At 40.7% G+C, this 22,653-nt stretch overlaps 1 protein-coding gene across 3 annotated transcripts in view; it reads left to right on the top strand.

The window, feature by feature from the left end:
• Positions 1-22,653, top strand: part of PCCA (propionyl-CoA carboxylase subunit alpha) — a 477,968-nt gene that overhangs the window by 110,083 nt on the left and 345,232 nt on the right. The window lies entirely within an intron of this gene.

Below are 22,653 nucleotides of genomic sequence, written 5' to 3' on the forward strand. Positions count from 1 at the left end.
GTCTTGAGCTCTAGCTATAGCCAATGCATTGACACTACTTGGAACAGCTGCTTTTGCTAATTGCTGCTGCTACTTCTCTGTGGTTACAATGGCAACTGCCAAGTGAGAGTAGCAAAGGGATGAGACCAGGAGGTATCTTTAGGAATACACAAAATTGTGTGATTAAGGAATATGGCACCAGTGGACTTATACCTGATGTGTTTATCTGAACTGGCACCTCTCTTCCTTAGGAGAGGCTTTAACTCCAGTGAATACATCAGACGTAAAGCTGCTGTTGCTGTCTCCAGTCACTTACGTATTCAATATGTTTACAGCAAAGGTCTGTCCAGATACTGGGAATGAGGAGTGGTCTATCCAATAGAGATTTTGTAGACTTGGGACAAAGCCACCCAGGTGTCCATCATTTTTAAAAAATGATGTCTGTAGTTTTTTGAATAATTGTTCCCCTGTAGTTAATGTGTTGTTTTTCGAAAACTCTTTCTGCTTTCAGGATTTGTTTTGTCTTTAATTTTCACAGGTTTGATTAGATGTGTTTGATCCATGATTTCTTTTTGTTACCCTTTTTGGGATTTATTAAGATTCTTGAATCTGTAGTTTTGTCTTTCACAAACCTGAGGCGTTTTCAGCATTTTTTTCCAAATATTTTCAAATGTTTTCCTTCTTGTTCTCTGATAACCTGTATATTGTACCTATTGTTATTATTCCACAGTTACCTGAGGTTTTGTTTTGTTTTTTTTTCTTTCTGAATAAGATTGTATAGTAGATTTTTGTTGATTTATCTTCAAGTTTATCGACTCTTTCCTTAGCTATTGAGCCCAACCATTAAGTTTTTAAAACTTCTGGTTGTTATATATTTCATTAAAGTTTCCATGTGTTCTTTTTTTATAAATTCTGTTTCTTATACTTTATAGTTTTTCATTTGTTTCATGCGTGTATACTCTTCCTTGTTGGAATATTTTTGTAATCCCTTACAGTCTTTGTCAGATAATTGTCACCAGTTTTGTCATCTTGGCTTTGGTGTCTATTGATTGTCTTTCTCTATAAGGGTTGAGATTTACCTGGTTCTTGGTGTGCTAAACAATTTTGGATTGTGCAGTGGACCCTTGAACAACATAGGGGTTAGGTGTACCAAACACCTGTGCATTCAAAAATGCACATAAAACTTTTGACTTCCCAAAATACAATAGACTACTCTTGACTGGAAGCTTTACCAGTAACAGTCGATTAACTAACTCTCTCTCTCTCTCTCTCTCTCTCTCTCTCTCTGTCTCTGTCACACACACACACACACACACACACTTATACGTGTATTACATATATATGTATTATATGTATCTATTATATATATGTAATACATATATATATGTATTTTTTAAACTTTTATTAAAAAAAAGATTTTTATTTTTAATTAATTTCTATACCCAGTGTGGGGCTCCAACTCCCAACCCTGAGATCAAGAGTTGAATGCTTTACCGACTGAACCAGCCGGGCACCACTTTTTCAACTTTAAGAAACTGTTTCTTTTCTATCAACCTTATTTCCATATTGTTTGGTTTTGTGGAAGAGCATCTTAAGACCGCTCAGTGGTTGTTCCTATCCATTTAGTGGCCTGAATAGTGGGAGCTGTAGACCAGTCTTCAGTGACAGGCTGAGCTTTCTTTTGTAGGGAACTGCTGAATAGACATAGAGCCTCTGTAGGTCTTTAGACCAGAAGTCTGTGACTTCAGGTTGAGTTATCAGTGACCCAGGAGCTAGAGAAGTCCATGCACCCTGAAATTCCTCTGTGGTCACAGCTTTTTCCAGCAGCGGCCTGCTCTTCCTTTTCAACCTCCCGAGGATCTCTGTAGAAGTAGAGATCAGTCATGACCTCCCAGATTAACACATATTTTGTATCTTATAAGTGTTATATGCTATTTTCTTAAAATGAGCTAGAGAAAAGAAAATGACAAGGAAGAGAAAATACATTTACAGTACTGTAAAAAAGTCTATGTATAAGTGGACCTGTGCAGTTCAAACCTGGGTTGTTCAAGGATCCAACTGTATTTTGGATATTTTATGTATTATGAAATTGAATCTTAAAATCTTTGGAGAATCTTATTTTTGTTTTAGCGGCACTCAACATGGTTGACTTCAGAATGAATGTTCTCATCTTTTTTCTGTGCTCCGTAGGCCTTTGTAATGTTGTTTGTGTGTGTCACAGGTGTATTACCATCTGGTCAGTCTGAGAAGTGTCTTCTCTCTGTTCAGTGTTTAAGTTTTTTTGGTGTGCTTAATAGGGTCATATCTACATATGCCCAGCCTAGGGATGGACCTAGAAGTTGATAAACAATTTTATTGGGTCGCTTCTCTATGCTAGCTTTTCAACTTTGTTATCTGTGCTTTCTTGTTCCTGAGGCCTTCCCTTTTCATTCCTCTTGTTGAGAAAGCTGGGATTTTGGTGACCTTGCATTGCTGCAGACTTCCATGTGTATGGCCAGCCACTGAGAGTGCAGGGGGAGACTAAGGAAAACTGTTACTTTACTCACAATACTTCTGACGCTATATGTGTGGGGTTTTTCCTCTTCCTACCAAAACCCAGTTCTTCAAGTCTGGACACCAGAGGGATGTCCTACAATTTAATTCAGTTCTACCTGGAGTTAGCTCAGATTCCATGGTTAAGTCCTGTGGGACTTGCCCCCACTTCAGATGCTGGTCTCAAGTCCTGGGTTATCAGTTGTCCTTTTTACCAAGTGGCTATAAATCAGGGATTTCCACGACCTTGTCTTCAGGTTTGAATATCTGCTATAATGACTCAGAGTTCAGGCAGACACTTTATTTAACATTTACTAGCTTATCACAAATGATATCATGAAAGATACAAATGGGTATGTAGGTGAAGAGGTACATAGTGCAAGGTCTGGAAGGGTCTTGAGCACAGGAGCTTCTGTTCATGGAATTAGGCTGTGCCACCTTTTCTAGCTTTGGGTGGGTTCACAAACTCAGAATCTCTCTGAATCCCATTGGTTAAGGGTTTTATGGAGGTTCCATTATGTAGGCATGATTGATCAAATTGTTGGCTATTTCTGATTAACTCGATCCCTGGTCCCTCTCTCTCCTCCCCTGGGGTTGGGGGATGGGGTTGAAAATTCCATCCCTCTGATTGTTAATCTGGTGACCAGCCCCCATCCTGGAGCTATCTCACCCCCCCCCCCCCCCCCCCCCCCCCGCACAGTCATCTTATTAGCATACAAAAAGACACTCTTATCACTCCGGAGATTCCAAGGATCTTAGAAGCTCTTGTGTCAGGAACTGGGGTCAAAGACCAAATATTAGAACAAAAGATGCTCTTAGCACCCCTATTTATCAGGAAATAACAAGAGTTTTAGAAGTTTTGTGTCAGGAACTGGGGGCAGAGACCAAATATCTATTTCTTATGTCAAAAGAAAAAAAGCAGTGGGGATTTACCCATCCTCATGGGACTGCAGTTTCATTGATGGGAGAAGAATGTTCCTTCTCTGTTTTGGCTCCTGCAGGCTCCCATTTTGCCACTCCTGTTGAAGCCATAACATTTCTTGGTGGCTGGGACACACACACACACACACACACACACACACACACACACACAAACACAAATCAAGTTTTAAACAAAAAACCTTGGGGCATTTCTGTAGCGTTCTAATCTTAGGAGCTCCTTTTTCTGTTTTTTTGAGTCAGAAGTACAGGGCTTCTTCTGGAGCTCTCTGTTAGCACCCCAGTGCCTACTTCAGGCATCACATTTTGTTGATCAGGCAGGGGGATCTTGGAGGAAAAGAAAATGGGAAAACCCAGCACTGATTTATAGTAGTTTGAATTTTGTTCTTCCTCAATCTGTCTGCTACTATTTACTTTTCAGGGTTCACATATAGTTGATTCATATATGCAGACTTTTGAGCTGCATTTAGTGGGAGAGACAGAATGGACTACGTTTTCTCCATTTAATCGGTAATTAGAATGGCCAGTGGCATTTCTTAGAAGTCTCCTAAAAACAAGTGTGGGGAGGAACTCAGTGTAGCTGAATAGGTGTTTGTGTCCAATATTATTATGCTGTATATCCCAGATTATGGGAAAAGTATGGTCAGATAACGTTAGAGGAAAAGGGAAGAGGTTTTCGTTGTTAACAGCACTGCCTGTTAAGCTTTGTCTGAGGTTTGTGGGAGAGAAAGGAGTACGTCTATAGCTAACTGCTGGGAACGTTCCAGCTGCAGTAACTTATAGTAGGCTGCTGTTTGTGATGGAGTAGAACATTTCCTTTTTGTAGGAGATCAACAGTGAGAGCCATCAACTTCCTCCTTAAAGCCTGAACCCTTGACTATGACATTAAAGATTGCTTTCAAGGTTTCCCTTCTAGTCTTTCTCTTCCCCCCTCCTCTCCCATAAGTACCTCCTTATACACCTTGCTTTCAAGCCATTTTGGGGATGTCTGCATAGGCTGGGGCCTTTCACATTTCCATGACTTGGAGCGCAGAACTTGCCCATTAGTCGTTCTCTTCACTTTTTTTCCATTTATTAGAAGTTCACTGTTTTACTTAAAGAAAGGATTCTTCATGAAATCATTTTCTGTATTAGCAACATGTATGTGCTCTGGTTAATTATTATTTTTTTTAATGTTTATTTTTGAGAGAGAGAGGGAGAGAGGGACAGAGTGCGAGTGGAGGAGGGGCAGGGAGAGAGGGAGACATAGAAGTGAAGCAGGCTCCAGGCTATGAGCCATCAGCAAAGAGCCGGAGTCCAGGCTAGAACTCAGAGACCTCGAGATCATGACCTAAGTTGAAGTTGGACGCTTACCCGACTGAGCCACCCAGGCTCCCCTGATTAGTTACTTCTGATTGTGTAGAAGTCCCTTTTGTACTAGACAGAACTCCTGGAAGGAAGGGGACTGATGTCCCATCTCCTTATACCCTGTCGTAGCAGAGTACCGATGAGAAATGTTGAGTGAGTCAGGTATATCTGTATATCTGTATATTTGACATAAGGGAGAGGGGATGCGTTCAGGGTCTATTTAATGGTAAAAAGATATGGTGAGTGGAGCATAAAATAGTTGAATTACAAGAGACTGAAAAGCAGAGACCAGTACTGTATAAGTGGAATTATGAGCTTATGTTTTTGGGGAAAATATTTTGTTACTTTGAGTTTTGGAAACAATAGTCCTTTTCCTTGTCTTTTTATTACATATGGTTTTTCTTTGGGAGGGGTGGCCCTTTCTCTTGTTCTTTCTGTCCATAGAGCCAGCTGCCACAGATTTTTCTACCTTGTGTTGTCCAGATGTTCACCTTAATTTGAATATGCTTATTTTTTCATACAAAAGAGGCATGTGGACAGCTGCACAAGGTATTCTTTCCTAAACCAGCCAGCCATTTGGATTGGAAAAAAGTAGGATTTTGAAATGAAAGACCAGTAGCTTGTGCCTGTTAAGCCATTGATCTTTCCCTTGCCCATTGCTGCTGCCAGGTCGGGTACCACTTTACTTCCATCTCTCTAATGGATCCTGTCACAAATCTGTTTCCACAATTAAAGAACTAATTCATCCTGAAATCTGAGATGCAGTACGCCTTTCTATGGACTAGAGTCTATACCCTGGGACTTTGGTTGCATTTGGGAAGCTTACTGAAGTTATTAAGCACACTTGGGCTTTTATGTGGTAACATTCAGCTGTGACCTCGCAGAGTGGACTGTGCAACCTGTGAGAGGCAGTACCGTGGGAGGTGGGTCATGCTTCATCCTAGCAGGTAGCTTGATCTCCTCTGATACACTTATGTGTTCTTCCTCCTTTTTGACTTGTAGTCTCTATCTTCTCTGGTGCTTCAATTCCAAGGAAGGTGGAAGATGGGAGCCCCAGATTTGCCTCAGTCCTGATTCCTGGGCTCTTTATCTGATTGTGTTTCTTGTGGTCTCCAGACTAAATCCCCAAAGAGGGACTTCTCAGCTTTTATTCCATTCCTGGTAGCGAGGCCCAGTCACAGAGCCACAGGTAGATTCCATGAATAACAAAAATTGCTTTAGTTCTAACAAATTATTGAGGTTAATTATTAGGCTTAGAGCTCATTCAGAGTACCCATCCTATCCTATGGAGAAGAATTTTCTTGTTTGGGAGATGGAGAGAAAAAAAGATTATTTATTTTTAGAGAGAGAATAAAAACATTTCCCAGATGTTTTTGATGGTTTCACATATCCTCTCCCTGCTCACTGAGAATGAGTGTGTTGACAAAAACTTTTTGAGCTGCTTAACTGCTTTTGATGATTGCTGCTTCAAGTAAGGGAGCTAACTGTAGAATGCCAAGAATTTTATGGAGAGGACCATTTACGTGGTTGATTTTTTGTTATTGTTAATAATCATCTAAAGCTCTTGGTGAGAAAGCAAGCAGTCACAGGCTATATAGAAGTCAAGGGCTTTCATATCCTTTGTGAACCCAGCAGCAGTTTTGGACGATTTAGGGAATGGAATCTGAGGTTGGAAAGCCAGCTTTTGGAGCTCCTAGGAATGCCTTTTTATCTGGTAGAGGGGCTGCTCTGGAAAAGACACCTACCATCGAGCTGCACCAAGGGAGAAACGGTAACATGTGTTACCTAAAGCTAGGTTGCATTTGTGGCTGTGGTAATTTAGGAACTACATGATGATTTTCATATACCTATTTTAATGCCAGATTAGATTGGCAGTAAGGGTTTGTTGATATTTTTCATGGCCATCTTAAAAAGTTTTAGCTGTTTCATTTAGAGAATAATATTCACAATTTTTGCTTTTTAGCTTAAAATAAAAATACACATGCTCTATTTCCTGTGGTAAGAAATACAAAATTTTAAAGAGTCCTGACCTCTAATTTAGGCTGGTGGGATAAATCAGACTTCATCTTCCTGTCCCAAATTCCCAGGAAAGAGAAACACTTAAAAAAAAAACTGAAAGAAAAATAACCAGAATTTTGGTGCAAAATGGTGGGAAGTATGGTCCTGAAATGATGAGGAATTTCTGGAAGATAGATGGTGGATGTGTTCATTTGATAGGACACCCTGGTCTAACACGGGAGAAAATGGCTCCAAAAGGTGGACCAGCTTCAGAGGAGAAAGGTCCAGAGCAGGAAGGAGGACCTGGGATAATTGACAGGAGGTCTGGCTTGGAAATCTCGTGGTCATCCAGCTGGGTGATTCCTCCATGCTCAGTTTCTATCCGGGGAGTGGTTGGTAAACTGGTAGCACCATATCTTGGAATTCTTTAGGAGTTAAGAAAGAATAAAGTAGATGTCTGCCTATGGACAGAACATCTCTAAGACACATTAGAGATTGAAAAAGAACTTAGAAAATGGCACTGGAATAATACTGTTGATGATAAAACATTTTGTAGTTTTTTTTTTTTTAAATGTTTATTTTTTTATTTTTGAGACAGAGACAGAGCGTGAACGGGGGAGGGTCAGAGAGAGAGGGAGACACAGAATCTGAAACAGCCTCCAGGCTCTGAGCCATCAGCCCAGAGCCCAATGCGGGGCTCGAACTCACGGACCGTGAGATCATGACCTGAGCCGAAGTCAGATGCTTAACCGACTGAGCCACCCAGGAGCCCCCATTTTATAGTTTTATAGTTAGATACATTACATAAAAAGCATAGACCAGGGGTACTCAGCAGTGTCACTTTCGACATTTTGGCTGTCATGTGTTGTAGGGTATTTTGAATCCTTGGCCTTTACCCCCTAGACACCAGTAGCATCCTTCCAACCCATGGTTTTTTGTTGTTGTGTTGTTTGTTTGTTTGTTTTCATTTTTTTTTTAGTTGATTTATTTTGAGAGAGCAGGGGAGGGGCAGAGAGAGAGAGAGACAGAGAGGGAGAGAATCCCAATCTGTCAGTGCAGAGCCTGATGCAGGGCTTGAACCCACGAACTGTGAGATCATGACCTGAGCCAAAACCGAGAGTCGGACACTCAACCAACTGAGCCACCTAGGCGCCCTCCTCCAACCCACAGTTTTGACAAGACTGCCTCTAGACATTGCCGACTGTGTCCTGCAAGACAAAATTGTTTCATTTCCCCTGGCAGAGACAAAGGTCTAAGAATACATACTCACCTGAGAAGTGACTTTTGGAGAGAAAACATAATGGGGATAGAGGTATGGTTAGTGGAGTGGTTAGCTTTATTTTGAAAAAGAATAGCATTTAAACATTATGTGTAATTAAAAAAAAATAATGGGATGCCTGGGTGGCTAAGTGTTCTCTCAATTTTGGCTCAGGTCATGATCTCACAGTTGGTGAGATCGAGCCCCACTTCAGGTCTGTGCTGACAGTGGAGTCTGCTTGGGATTCTCTTTCTCCCCTTCTCTCCCTCTCCCCCTCTCCCCCTCTCAAAATAAATGAACTTAAAAATGTTTAAAAAGAAACCAAAATATACTTTTTCTTCTTTATAGGATCTCTCTCCTATTAAATTTAAAAATGGTTAATGGTCAAAAGGAGAAATACAGATAGCTCATGAGTGTGGAAAATATACCAAAAGTCATTGATAATTAGGGAATGTAGACTTAAAAAATTGAAGAATCATTATTTTTCTCCATTAGTTAATTAAAATCAGAAAGATCAGTTATTTAGTGGTGGTATAGGGAAATTCATCTCCAGTAGACATGTTAATTGATGTAAGCTTTTAAGTGTGTAGTTTGTAGCATTTAAACTTTGAAATATTTTGCTTACAGAAATAGATACATGGATACAGATTGGCTTGTTAAGGGAAAGCCTATTGCAGTGTATAATCCCTGCAAATTGGTAACAGTATCCATTATTGGAAGAATGGTTAGATAAATTGTGGTTTACCCAGGTTCCCAGGACATCGTACAACAGTTAAGCTAGTTGCAAGAATAACCTATAGTGTGATACAATTTATGGGAGGCAAATCTTAAGCACATGATAAAACCATGCATTTTCATGCCTATATGTGCATGTGAACATGTTTAGGTAAGACTAGAAGGACACATGTAAAACTGTTGGTAATTGCTTTTAAGGTAGGAAGTGGCAGTCCTTTAAGGTGGTGGAGAGCAGTGGTTATCTTTATTGCTTGAACTCTATGTTTTCAAAATCATAGTAGTTAGAGGGCCTGGGTGGCTCAGTCAGTTAAGCCTCCAATTCTTGATTTCAGCTCAGATCATGTTCTCTGTGTGCATGATATCAAGCCCCGTGTTAGACTGTGCACTGACAGTGTTGAACCTACTTGGGATTCTCTCCCTCCCTCTCGCCCCTCTCCTGCTTGTGCTCTGTCTCTCTCAAAATAAATAAATATTAAAAAAAATCAAAATAGTGTATATTCATACATTCCTTGGGTGATTAAAAGAAAACAAACATTTGGGATGCCTGGGTGGCTCAGTCAGTTGAGTGTTTGACTTTAGCTCAGGTCGTAATCTCATGGTTTGTGGGTTCAGGCCCTGCGTTGAGTCCTGTGCTGACAGTTCAGAGCCTGGAGCCTGCTTCAGATTTTTGGCTCCCTCTCTCTTGGCCCCTTCCTCTCTCTCTCTCTCAAAAGTAAACATTAAAAAAATAAAACCCCCAAATTTAGGAACCTCTAGATGGTTCATTTTTTATGCATAGTGTCATCAATTTGTGGCACATATTGAGCAATGGTAAGTGATGGCTCCAGTAGTTTTTTGAGATCTCATGACTTTGCTGGCTATCTGTATTTTAAATTATTAGAATTGACATGTAGCTATTCATATGCTTTGGAAATACTTTTTAAAAACACCCTAATTACAATTGGAAGTAACTTCTTAATCATATCTCTCAAATTTCGCTCTGCCATTGTTTCAGAAATTTGTATTCAGAACTATGATATATGTAGGTTTGTCTTCATCATTAGAGTCCTGAATGCATGTGGGATAGCTTTGTTTAGCAAGTAGAAAATGATTACAGTCTGGAGCTGAGCCCATACTCTTATTATTAATATTTTTCTTAACTCTTCCTTTGTTTTCCTCCCGTGGTGCAGTTTTTCTTAGGTGATAATATTTACATTTTCTATATAGCTAAGCTCTACAAATGTATTCTTTCATCATTGCTGGTCAGTGATAGGCTGCAGGTTGTGATTGAATCTTTATTGTGTGTGTGTGTGTGTGTATACATATATGTATATACGTGTGTGTGTGTGTGTGTGTGTGTGTGTGTGTGTGTGTTTTATATTCAGGTAATCTCTACACCCAGTATGGGGATTAAACCCACAACCCTGAGATCAAGAGCCACATGCTCCACTGACTGAGCCAGCCAGGTCGCTCTGTGTAGTTTGTTTTTGTTTTTGTTTTTGTTTTAATTGTAATGTATATAGAATGTACAATTTAACACTTTATTAACTTTTAATTGTATAATTCAGTACATTCACAGTGTTATGCCACCATCACAACCATCTGTTTCCAGAACTTTGTGATTGAATCTGTAGATTTTGTAAGATCTCTTTCTGGGTTGTCTTTTGTCTTTATGGCCATATGTTTGGCTACTGATAGTGGTTTTGTTCCCATCTTGGGGACTTCTAGTTAGGTTTGTGAGGTATACATGCACATATCTGTTAGCTGTTTCTCTGTGGTGGGATCTCTTTGAAAAGTAGTATTAGTCTGCAGTCAGAGAGTTGTTGTACATTGTGTGTGTACCTAGCTTTCCCAAATAGTTACAGGGAGAATAAAGTAAAATATCCTTGTGTGCCCAACCATTACATTTAAACTGACATGAAAGACTAGTCTCCTGTTTTTCTTTCTTTTTTTTTTAAATATGAAATTTATTGTCACATCGGTTTCCCTACAACACCCAGTGCTCATCCCCACAGGTGCCCTCCTCAATACCCATCACCCACCCTCCTCCCACCCCCCATCAACCTTCAGTTTGTTCTCAGTTTTTAAGAGTCTCTTATGTTTTATTTCTTTTTTTAAAAAACATATTTAAGTTTATTTATTTTGAGAGAGACAGAGACAGTGGGAGAGGGGCAGAGTGAGAGAGGGAGAGAGATAATCCCAAGCAAGGTCCATGCTCTCAGTGCACAGCCCAATGCAGGGCTCGAACTCAAGAAACTGGGAGATCATGACTTGAGCCAAAACCAAGACTTGGTTGCTTTAACCAACTGAGCAACCCAGGTGCCTCACCTGTTTTTCTTTCTTGTTTTGCATTTGTTGTTCAACCCAGAGAAGGCTGGCTTCTACTTGCTATTCTAGTAAGTTGGTCCCCACAATTGCCAGACATGTAATTTGTTAGATCCAGTAGCTACTACTCTGAATCCCCATCTTAGTCACTGTGTCTGTGGCATGCAGCCCTGATGACTGTCCCTGTGTTTCCATGGCTTTCTTCTCCCTTTATATCCTCTGGTCTCTCAGGGCTCTGTGCATCTGATGCCCTCCACCCACTGCTGGAGTGCCTCCTCGAGTGCCTTCTGTCTCCAGAGTCGTCTTTGTCAGGTTAATTCTAACTTTCTCTTCATTGGCTGCAGTTATTAATCAAACATTTATAGTCTAGGTCACTGCGCTATGGGCCAGAAGTTTCTTGCATAGCAGAGCTCACAGCATAGTGGATTAAAAAAATGAACATGAAACTTCCCAATTTTTATGTAACAGCATTATTGAGGTACAATTTGCATATCATAAAATTTACCATTTTTAAGTGTACAGTTTAAAGAGTTACAGTAAATTAAAATTTTTTTTAATGTTTATTTTTGAGAGAGAGAGACAGACACAGTGTGAGTGGGGGAGGTGCAGAGAGAGAGGGAGACACAGAATCCGAAGCAGGCTCCAGGCTCCAAGCTGTCAGCACAGAGCCCGATGTGGGGCTTGAACCCATGAGCTAGGAGATCATGACCTGAGCCAAAGTCAGATGCTCAACTGACTGAGCCACCCAGGCACCCCCCCAAAATTTTTTTAATGTTTATTTTTGAGAGAGACACCGCATGAGTAGGGGAGGGACAGAGAGAAAGGGAGACACAGAATTTAAAGCAGGCTCTAGGCTCTCAGCTGTCACACGGAGCCTGAAGCAGGTCTTGAACTTATGGACCGTGAGATCATGACCCGAGCTGAAGTCTGATGCTTAACTGACTGAGCCACCCGGGCGCCCCACTACTGTCCAGTTTTTAGCATGTTGCCATCACCCAAATGGATCCCTCATGTCCATTTATAGTCCTTCCTTGTTCCACTTCCATCGAGGTAGCCACTCATCTGCTTTCTGTCTATATATAGTTTTGCATTCTCTAGAAACTTCAACTAAATGGAATTTTATAATTGTTGGGGTTTTTTTGTGTCTGTGTGCTTTTCACTTAGCATAATGCTTTTAAGATTCATTTGTGGTTGCATTGATCAGTTCCTCCTCCCTCTGCCTTTGGCCGAGTACTGTTCCATTGTATGAATATAACACATTTTACTCATTTACCAGTTGCTGTGCATTTGGATTGCTTCCAATTTTTAATTACTATGAATAATGCTGTTATGAACATGTGTATACATGTCTGTATGAACATATATTATCATTTCTCTTGTGTATATACTTAGGATTGGAATTGCTGGACCATTTGGTGACTATACTTACACTTTAGGTATTGCCAGACTGTTTTCCAAAGCAGCTGCACCAGTTTACATTCCCACTAGTAGCGTATGAGGGTTCAAATTATTTCTCTTTCTTGCCAGAGCTTGATATTATCTTTTTTATTATAGTCATTCTGGTCAGTGGGAATTGGTATTGCATTGTGAATAATGGTGTCTTGAGAAGAGCAAAAGTTTTAAATTTTGATGAACTCAAATTTCTCAAATTTCTTCTTTTTTGGATCAATTGCAGGACACTGACATCTATGGAGCATATCACTTGAGCTTCCTTGTGCTTTGTTTCTGTTCAGCTATTTAAGATATCAAGCAGATCCCTTTATCCCCCTCCACATCCTTGCCTTGTCTGTGTTTGGACAGTACTCGCATTCTTTTAGGGTCGTAGTGACTGTTGAGCCCTGTGTTCCCCAGCTCTGCTTATGTTCTTCCTGCTCTGAGCCCCTTCATGACTGGGGTGATCATGGTTTCCCACTCTCGCTAGTCCCTGGACACCTCACCATCCTTGGGTGGTTTTTCTAACCCTATTCACACATCTGTGTTATTTTCAGGTAAACATGTTTGATGGTGTCACTTTATTCCTAGAGAATCCTGACTGAACTAATGTAGACTGAAAAGCATTTCTGAGAGAGGGAGTGGAAAACAGTGGCCTATGAGCTAATTCTGGCCCATCACATGGTTTTGTAAATAAAGCTTTATTGAAACACAGCCATGAGCATTTGGTTTTGTACTGTGTGTGGCTGTTTTTGTGCTACAAAGGCAGAGTTGAGAGGTTTGATGGAGTCTGTGCTCTGCAAAACCTAAAATATTTATGGCCCTTTACAGAAAAAGTTTGCTGACCCTAGCTCTGTTGTATTTAAGGTAGCTCACAGAATCTCCAGGAGGGCCACAAGTCATAGATAGCCCCGTCAGGTGAAATGAATCTGTTCAAGAACAGTCCCCACTTCCACTCCTGACCATTCTTGGCAATTGTGATGTTCTGGGATAGACCCAAAAGTTCTTCTAGAGCTGTTCTATGAGATCTGCCTGCAGGAGTACCACTTCACATTACTCTGACTTCTTGGGATGTGCCTGATTGGTGGAACTGAGATCACACATATGCACGCTAATTTCAAGGGAGTCTGGGAAGTGTTCTTTGCTTTTTGTCCTTGATAGTAGAGGAAAGTAATTTAGAAAGGAATGTTGGAATGGTCATTTTGGTGAGTCTTCCTACAGCATGGGAAGTTACTAACCACTATTAATTGTTTTTGTTTTTAACATCCCTTGTTATGAAATTTATTCTTATTCTCCCTCTCCTGCCCATAAACCAACCCAAAGAAAAAAACCCCTAAAATAGTTAAATGTTAAGGAAGTAATCCATGTCCTAGAAGATGGTAAGGATACATCTGCCACAGTGCCATCAGTGCCAAAAGTACACAACAATCCATCAGAGCAAGAGAATTTACTCCTGTGAACACAGCAAATAGTAGGAGTGTCAGTGTGGTAGTGTTGGTCGTCAGCTCACAAGCCCCACGGCGGGGTGTGATCCTTCTGTGCTGTTGTGGCAAATGAAGTGGGTTGTGTCACAGCTAAGGGACACGGGCCTGTCAAGAACTGTGTTTTACTCTAGTCTTCACTGTGAGATTTTACTCTCCTTGCAAGCTAACGAGTTAGCTCTCATGGTTTCATGGTGCTGATAGTAGATAAAAGGCTGCTGGGTGACAGATGAATGGCTGTTTACTGCTCACAACCATGGCAGTGGTCGGAGTATCAGCATTTTTGCTCTCGTTCCCCAAGTCCCAGTTTCCAGAAGGTGATATGAAGAGGAGGATACCTGCACCTGAATGGTTTGAGCTAGAGTTTTTCTCACATTAATGGACCATTAGCGTCTCTGTCCATCGCTCCCCAGTTCTTCTCTTCCAGGGCTGTTGGCTATTCAAACACTTGTGCAAACATAGTTTGAGACAAAGGCAGTTGGTGCCTTACTCACGTGATGCACAGAAATACAAAATACTGATGGAAAATTTTGCCAACGAGGGTCAAGGATTGCTACCTTTTGTAGCAAGCAGCAAACAAGTGTCCCTCCATCGGGAGGCAAGTAGTTGTGTGATAGTAAAACATGCACCCATAGTGACTTAGATGCCTGGCATATGTGACTGGTTACAGAAACTGCTCAGGATGAAGAGCTGGTTTAGACTTCCAGCGATTTGGAATACTGAGCAAACATGTTTGGGGTGCTCAGACCCATGGTGAACTCCGGGTGCCAGAAGTGTATCACCACCAGTTATTTTCCTCTTGGAGAACCTCTGAGACTGATCTGGCCATATTCTAATGAAATCACTATTTCCACCTCACTAATCTGGTTCTTCTCATTAAGAAGAATTAAGTTGGGGACCCGTTGGTGACTCAGTTGATTAAGTGTCTGACTTCAGCTCAGGTCATGATCTCATAGTTTGTGGGTTTGAGCCTCATGTTGGGCTCTGTGCTGACAGTTCAGAGCCTAGAGCCTGCTTCTGAGTCTGTGTCTCTCTGTCTCTGTCTGCCCCCTGCCCCTCTGTCTCTTTCTCTCAAAAAGAAATATAAGAAAAAAAAAAAAGGATTAAGTTGGTGCTTATGGCAGTGATTATACTTGAGATGTTATTACAAGTAATAGATATTGATATTACAGAATACAGTAGTTTAGGATGACATTCAAATATTCCCTCACATCTAACAATTTTAGGTTAGGGAGGTCAGTGTATTTCTGTGGATGTACAGGGGCTCTGGTTCTTGTACAAGAAGGGGCTGCCTTCTTGCTCTGTTATCCCTGAGGGCATGGATGGGTAAACTTTGCCTGGACAGACTCAGAGTAAATATTTCATGTCTCTGTCCCAAGTACTCAAATTTATAGTTCTAGCACAAAAGATGCCCTTAATAGGTATAGCTGTGCTCCTATAACACTTTTACCAAAGCAAGCATTGGGCTGATTTTGGCCCCCACTATAATTTGCTGTCCCTTGTCCTGTGAAGTTGCCTTAGTTTGCATAGTTGAACTTGGTTCCCACAACATCTGTGTTCCAGGATGAAGGAAAGAACATGGCCAGAATTCAGAGAAGTAAGATTGTGTTTAAGTTGTAGATAATTTGGAAGTTGTATGTTTCACATTCTGATCCCAGTGACTCAAACTTACTTTATTCACTGATGTGAGACTCTTAGTCTGAGAAATCTTATCTCTAGCTGGACAGTCATGTGCCATGAGAGTAGGGGAATGAAGGTTTTTGGGCACAATAGCGATCTGCCATAGTGGTATGATGTCTGTAATTTATTTTTAGTGTTTATTTTCAGAGAGAGAACATGAGCAGGGAGGGCCAGAAAGGGTGGGAGAGAGAGAGAATCCCAAGTAGGCTCCACACAGAAATAGTCCTCGACTTTTTCTGAATGCCTCAATCTCTACAGTGTCGGCACTCATCCAATTTGCTGGGGTTGTAGATTTCATCTTCTGCATCTCTGCAGCCTTTTCTTTCAGCACAATATTTTACAAATTTTTTTTTTAAGTTTTTATTTTTGAGAGAGAGGGACAGAGTGCAAGTGGGGGAAGGGCAGAGAGAGAGGGAGACACAGAATCTAAGAGAGAGGCAGGCTCCAGGCTCTGAGCTGTCCGCACAGAGTGGGACACAGGGCTCATACCCATGAGCTGCGAAATCATTACCTGAGCCGACGTCAGATGCTTAAGTGACTGAGCCACCCAGGCACCCCCACAAAATCTTTCTGAAAATTCTTTCTGATGTTGACAAAAGCATGTCCTCTCTTGTTCCAATGACAAACACATCTGTTTCATACACTGCAATGCAGGCCCCTTCTGGCTTGGAGTTGGCCAGTTCTTTACACATGGATGCGAGAGCAGATGTGAGGAATGTCACCGCCATCCTGCTTTCTGAGGACTCAGTGCAGAGCCTGACACAAGGCTAGATGTCCAGAATCGTGAGATCATGATCTGAGCCAAAATCAAGAGTCAGGTGCTTAGCCAACTGAGCCACCCAGACACCCCTATCTTATTTTATTTATGGCAGTCCCTCTATGCAGTCAGATCATGAACTAAGCCAAAGTCAGGCCCTTAACTGATAGAGCCACCCAGGTGCCCCTTATTTTATTTATTTTTAAATGCTTATTTTTGAGAGAGAGAGCAGGGAAAGGCAGAGAGAGAGAATGAATAAATGAATGAAGGAATGAATGAATGAATGAATCCCAAGCAGGCTCCTTGTTGTCAGTACGGAGCCAAACTTGGGGCTCAAACTCATGAACTGTGAGATCATGACCTGACTCAAAACCCAGAGTCGGTGCATAACCGACTGAGCTACCCAGGCACTCCCAGGGATGGCTTTTAAAAGCATTTACAACTTGCTGTATCTCAGTCAAGACTAAATCTTTTTTTTTTTTTTTTTTTTTTTTTAACTTCATTATTATTATTATTTTAGAGCATGTGGGGAAAGTGGAGCAGAGAGAGAGAGAATGTTGGGCTCCTTGCTGGGCATGGAGCCTGCTTGACTCGGAGTTTGATCTCATGACCATGAGATCATGACCTGAGTCAAAATCAAGAGTTGGACCTTAAACCACTAATGTCACCTCAAGACTAAATTTTTAAGTAAATGGATTTTTGTTGATGACATTAGTGGTTTAATATATAGCAGTATGGATATTAGAAATGGATGCTTCTTACTGAAATTAGTGCTGTTCAAGATATTTGGATTGGCTGAAATATTTCAGAGACCTTTCACCCTGGCATGGACAAGATATAAAAATCTAGTAGGGCATTTACCTTTAGGGATTCTGCTCTGTTCTTGAATTCCATATTTTTGGTGTCCCACCATCAGAGAGGAGGATTTCTGGTAGTCTTATAGTAACTGTAAAGATAGGAAAATCTTGCCTTTGGAGTTTAATTATGCATCCCTTGGTGACCCTTTCATGCAAGATGGTAATCAGATAAGAATTAGGATTTTATTCAGCATGTGGAACAGGTTATATGCTGTCTTGCTGAGAAATGTTTGCTTAATAAACGTATCTGTTGCAGACTTTGGACTGAGAGTTGCTTTTATTATAAACTTTAGCAAGATGGGTTAAAGGAGTAGCTGATCCTCACCCAACTCTTTCTGTTCAACTTTTTGGTGTTTACCATCCTCTCCAGTAAGAACCTGAGTTGTATATGACCGAATTGGCTGAAATTTGTTCGTTCATTTTTTTCTTTTAATTTTGTGCTAAGAACACTCAACATGAAATCTGGCCTCTTAACAGACTGTAAGTGTAAAATACATTTTTGTTGAATGTAGTTACAATGTTGTATGTGGATCTCTAATGCTTATTCATCTGTATAGCTGGAACTATGCCTGTTGATAACTCCCCATTTCTTCCTCCTTTTGCAGCTGGTAACCACCATTCAGCAGTCTTTGATCTTATGAATTTGACTGTTTTAAATGTCTTCTGTAAGTGGAATCATGCAGTATTTTGTCTGTGTCTGGCTTATTTCATTTAGTATAATGTCCTCAAGTTCATTCATGTGGTCACACGTTGCAGAATTTCCATTTTTAAAGAGACTTAATAGTATTCAATTGTGAGTGTATATCATACTTTCTTTATCCATTTAGTTGTAAATGGATATTCAGAATGTCTCTAAACACATTTTAGCTATTGTGGATAGTGCTGCAGTGAACCTGGAAGTGCTAATAGCTCTTTGAGATCCTGATGTCACTTTTTTTTTTTTTTTTTGCATACATATCCAGAAGAGGAATTGCTAGATCATATGGTAGTTCTTTCTTTCCTTTTTAAAAAAAATTTTTTTAAACTTTATTTATTATTGAGAGACAGACACAGAGCGTGAGCAGGGGAGGGGTAGAGAGAGGGGGAGACAGAATCTGAAGTAGGCTCCAGGCTCTGAGCTGTCAGCACAGAGCTGATGCAGGGCTCAAACTCACAAACTGCAAGATCATGACCTGAGCCGAAGTCGGTTGCCCAACCAACTGAGCCACCCAGGCGCCCCTCCTTTTTTTTTTTTTTTTTTTTTTTTTTTTTTAATGTAAAGTCCCAACGTGGAGCTCAAACTCATGACCCCATGGTCAAGGGTCACATGCTTCGCCAGTTGAGCCAGTGATGTGCTCCATGGTAGTTCTTCTTCTTCTTCTTATTTTTAATGTTTATTTTTGAAAGAGCAGGAGAGTGCTCATGCAAGCAGGGAGGAGCAGAAAGAGGCAGGGAGAGAGGATCTGAAGCGGGCTCTGCACTAACAGCAGAGAACCTCATGCGGGGCTTGAAGTCACGAGCCATGAGACCATGACCTGAGCTTAACTGGACGCTTAACCAGAGCCACCCAGGCTCCCTCTTTTATGTTCTTCTTACACCACCAGTGACTCCTCCTTTGCTGCTTTTGTCAGAAGGTGATCTTGTCTGTTGCTTCACACACTACATAGGAACTGCCAAAGGTCAGAGCCTTTAATTTCTGCAACAAGTCTGTAAATTTACCTGTATTTATACCCATTCTTGGCATTTGCCTGCTATTTAGAAGGAAAGAAACATTCCTGATCTTATCCCTGCTGCATTCTCTGTACTGGTGGCTCGAGAATGTCTGTGGAGAGGAGCTTCTAGGCAGCACAGTGCCTGGGGAATGGGTGCTTGGGGGGCTTGTCTTGGACTGCACAACAAGCTGTTTGTTCTTCTGCCCCTCCTGCTTGTCTTTCCTGTCTTCTTTTCTTTTCCTTTATCTGTTTTTCTTTTTAAATCCTGGCGTGTGCGTGTGTGTGTGTATGTGTGATGATCTCTATCCTGTTTCCCCTTACCTCCTAGCTGTGACACTCACTTGTCAAAAACCATTTACTGTGAATTTTTCATCTCTCAAGTGTTTTTTAGCTTCTTACTTTGTAGAAGAGTCCTTCTTAAGGGCATTTGTTCAAGCATTTCCTAAGCTAAAAAAATGGACAAAACACTTCAAACCTTTTCTCAGCGATCACTCTGCTTCTCCCACCCTTTACAACCAACCATACTTAATTCTGCACTCCTGCCATTCCACAATCCTTTTCACCTTTTCATTGTGGTCTTAGCACATTGGTAATTGCTTTTGCTAAGCGTTTGTTTTCATACTTGGTGTCTCCTTCCCCCTCTTCCATCCTTCCCATCGCTCCTTGCTGCTTCTCCCAGGGGCCAAAGTAAGAAAATATGGTTCTAGTCCTTCTAGTTTCTTTTCATTCCTTTGTTTTTGACTGTATTCTCAGAAATGCAAATAAAGACTCAGCAAACCCTTTGATTCCATGATTGATTCCGGGACAGTTCCCTTTACTGATAGGAAAATAGGATTTTAGGAAATTGAGAGTTTTGCAACTAGCAAAAACCTATTCCCTTTTCACTGTAGTTTTTAATTTTTGGCTTTGTCACTTTGCAAATTGTATAAGTTATGACAGAAGAAAAATAGTAAAGTCACTAATTCTACCATCCCCAAATAATCATGAATAAATGTGTCATGGTGTTACACCTGTAGTTTTACAAAATGGAATCAAAGCAAATGTAATATTTACTGACTTAAATTCTCATGTTTTATTTTCTAGGGATGAATTGCCTTTCTAGAAGGATGTGCAAGAAAGCTAGTCTGTTGACATTTGTATGTCTCTTTGGACACATTGTATAGAATAGAAAGAAAGGTTCTTCTCCGTGCCCCCCCCCCCCCCCATCGTTAGAAATAGGATTTTATCTGGTTTTTAAAAATGTTTTTTTCTGGGGCACCTGGCTGGCTCAGTCAGTGGAGTTTGAGCCCCATGTTGGGTGTAGAGATTACTTAAATAAAATCTTTTCCCCCTGGTTTTTCAAATTAAGATTGTTGCAGTTGGCATTCTTTTCATTGCCTTTTCAGTGTTTTTTTTTTTTTTTTTTTTCCCTAGAGTTTATTTACTTATTTTGAGAGAGAGAGAGTGTGAACAGGGGAAGGGCAGAGAGTGAAGAAGAGAACCCCAAGCAGGCTCCACACTGTGAGTGTAGAGCCCGATGTGGGGCTCGAACTCAAAAACTGTGAGATCATGACCTGAGCTGAAATCAAGAGTTGGATGCTTAAGTGACTGAGCCACCCAGGTGCCCCTGCCTTTTCAGTCTTTAAGGGTGACATTTGCTTGTTGGTAACGTTAAAGAATTGGGTTCGATTTGGGTGGGTACTGAAGTGTGGATAGATCGTATGAGGCATTGCCATTCTTCTCAAGGAGCACATCTAATGTACAGTCTGTCATCCTGGCAGTGTTCCACCTCATGTTGTGGTCACATTGGATGATATCCCAGGGAAAACTCAAGTATTCATGGACGTGGTGGGGAGTGCCCACCCGACTGCAAATCTTCTTGAGTGATAGGTTTCACAGACCCTCCCAGCATGACAAAACGTCTTCACACCTGCTTGTCTTCCCTATCTTCCTTAGTCTGTAGTAGTTTAGAATGTATTTAAAAGCTTTCATTCAGATCTGGTCTAGTGTACTGCTTAACACTAAGATGCAGTGTTTTTAACCAAGGAGAGTATGTTTTCCAAGCATATCTTAGGCATCTAATGGACTAACATGAAAATGTCCATTAACTCAGTTTTAAAATTCAGGCACAATTTCTAACCTATCTGGATCTAAGTGTTTAAAGTCATTAAAAAAAGTCAATGAGGAAGATGATTTTTTTTCAGTTCTGTAATATGAAAAACACACTTTGTTCTGCTATATTATTATTTGGAAAATAAAAGGCCAGTTCATGTACTTTTCTCCTATTTAAATAAAAAAATTGAAAATATAAAACTAAATGTTGAGGAAATTAATAATTAAAAACCTGTTGGAAAAGTTTCTGAAGATTACTTTGTACTTAAAATCTTTTATTTTTGTCTTTGAAACTTGTAGCCAGCAGTAATCCTAGTTAATTGATTAGTTCTGTTTAAACTTTTCCATAATTGTTACATATTACTGAAGTATATAAAAAGGGATTTATATTTTTCAAGATACTGAAGTTCTTGAAACATAAATCCATCTAGTCATTGATAGGCAGTAATAAGTTGCTCTTATTACATGGCTTGAATGTAGTTGGTTTTGTATTAGCAACCCAGTGAAATCACATCAGGCATTTAGTACAACAATGATGACAAAATTGCAATTGAGTTTCAAAACTTTTTTTTTTAAAGCTTATTTTGACAGAGAGCACAAGTGGGGGAGGGGCAGAGAGAGAGGAAGAGAGAATCCCAAACAGGCTCTGTCTGCCAGCACAGAGCCTGCTGGCGGGGCTCGAACCCATGAACTGTGAGATCATGACCTGAGCCAAAGTCGGATACCTAATAGACTGAGCCAGCCAGCTGCCCCGAATTTCAAAAGTTTTTAAAATTGAGGTGCCTGGGTAGCTTATTCGGTTAAAGGTCTGGCTCTTGATTTTGGCTCAGGTCATGATCTTGTGGTTCAGGCGATTAAGCCCTGCGTCAGGCTCTGTGCTGAGCATGGAGCCTGCTTAAGATGCTCTCGCTCTCGCTCTCGCTCTGTCTCTCTCTCTCTCTCTCTGTCTCTCTCTCTCTGTCTCTCTCTCTCTGTCTCTCTCTCTGTCTCTCTCTCTCTCTCTGTCTCTCTCTCTCTCTGTCTCTCTCTGTCTCTCTCTCTCTCTCTCTCTCACTCACTCTCACTCACTCTCACTCACTCTCACTCTCACTCACTCTCACTCACTCTCACTCACTCTCACTCATTCTCACTCATTCTCACTCATTCTCACTCATTCTCACTCACTCTCACTCACTCTCACTCACTCTCACTCCCCCCCACCCCATGCCCCACTCCCTTGCTCAGGCGTGCTTGCTTGTTCTCTTAAAAAAAAAAAATGCTTCTTAAAAATTACTTCACGGCGAAGAATATAACTTAGCAGTATTGAAAAGTACTTTCTATCTTAGACTTTTGGGGGGGTGGGCTCATAAATGTCCAGGTATATGCAAGTGCTCTAGTTTTTATGTCTGCTTTGTAAAATAAAGTTAAACTGATGGGAAATTCCTTAAACTGGAAGACCGTTAGGGAAATCCATTTCAAAGATACATGAATCCCATTATCATTTTAGAATAGGTTCTTTTTAGAAGTAAATAAGTTATTCTTTTCAGGAGTGAATGCCTACACTTAAAAATAGATTTAAAATGTTTTAAAATAA

The sequence above is a fragment of the Panthera tigris genome, chromosome A1 (genome assembly GCF_018350195.1).
Source record: "Panthera tigris isolate Pti1 chromosome A1, P.tigris_Pti1_mat1.1, whole genome shotgun sequence".
Lineage (NCBI taxonomy): Eukaryota > Metazoa > Chordata > Mammalia > Carnivora > Felidae > Panthera > Panthera tigris.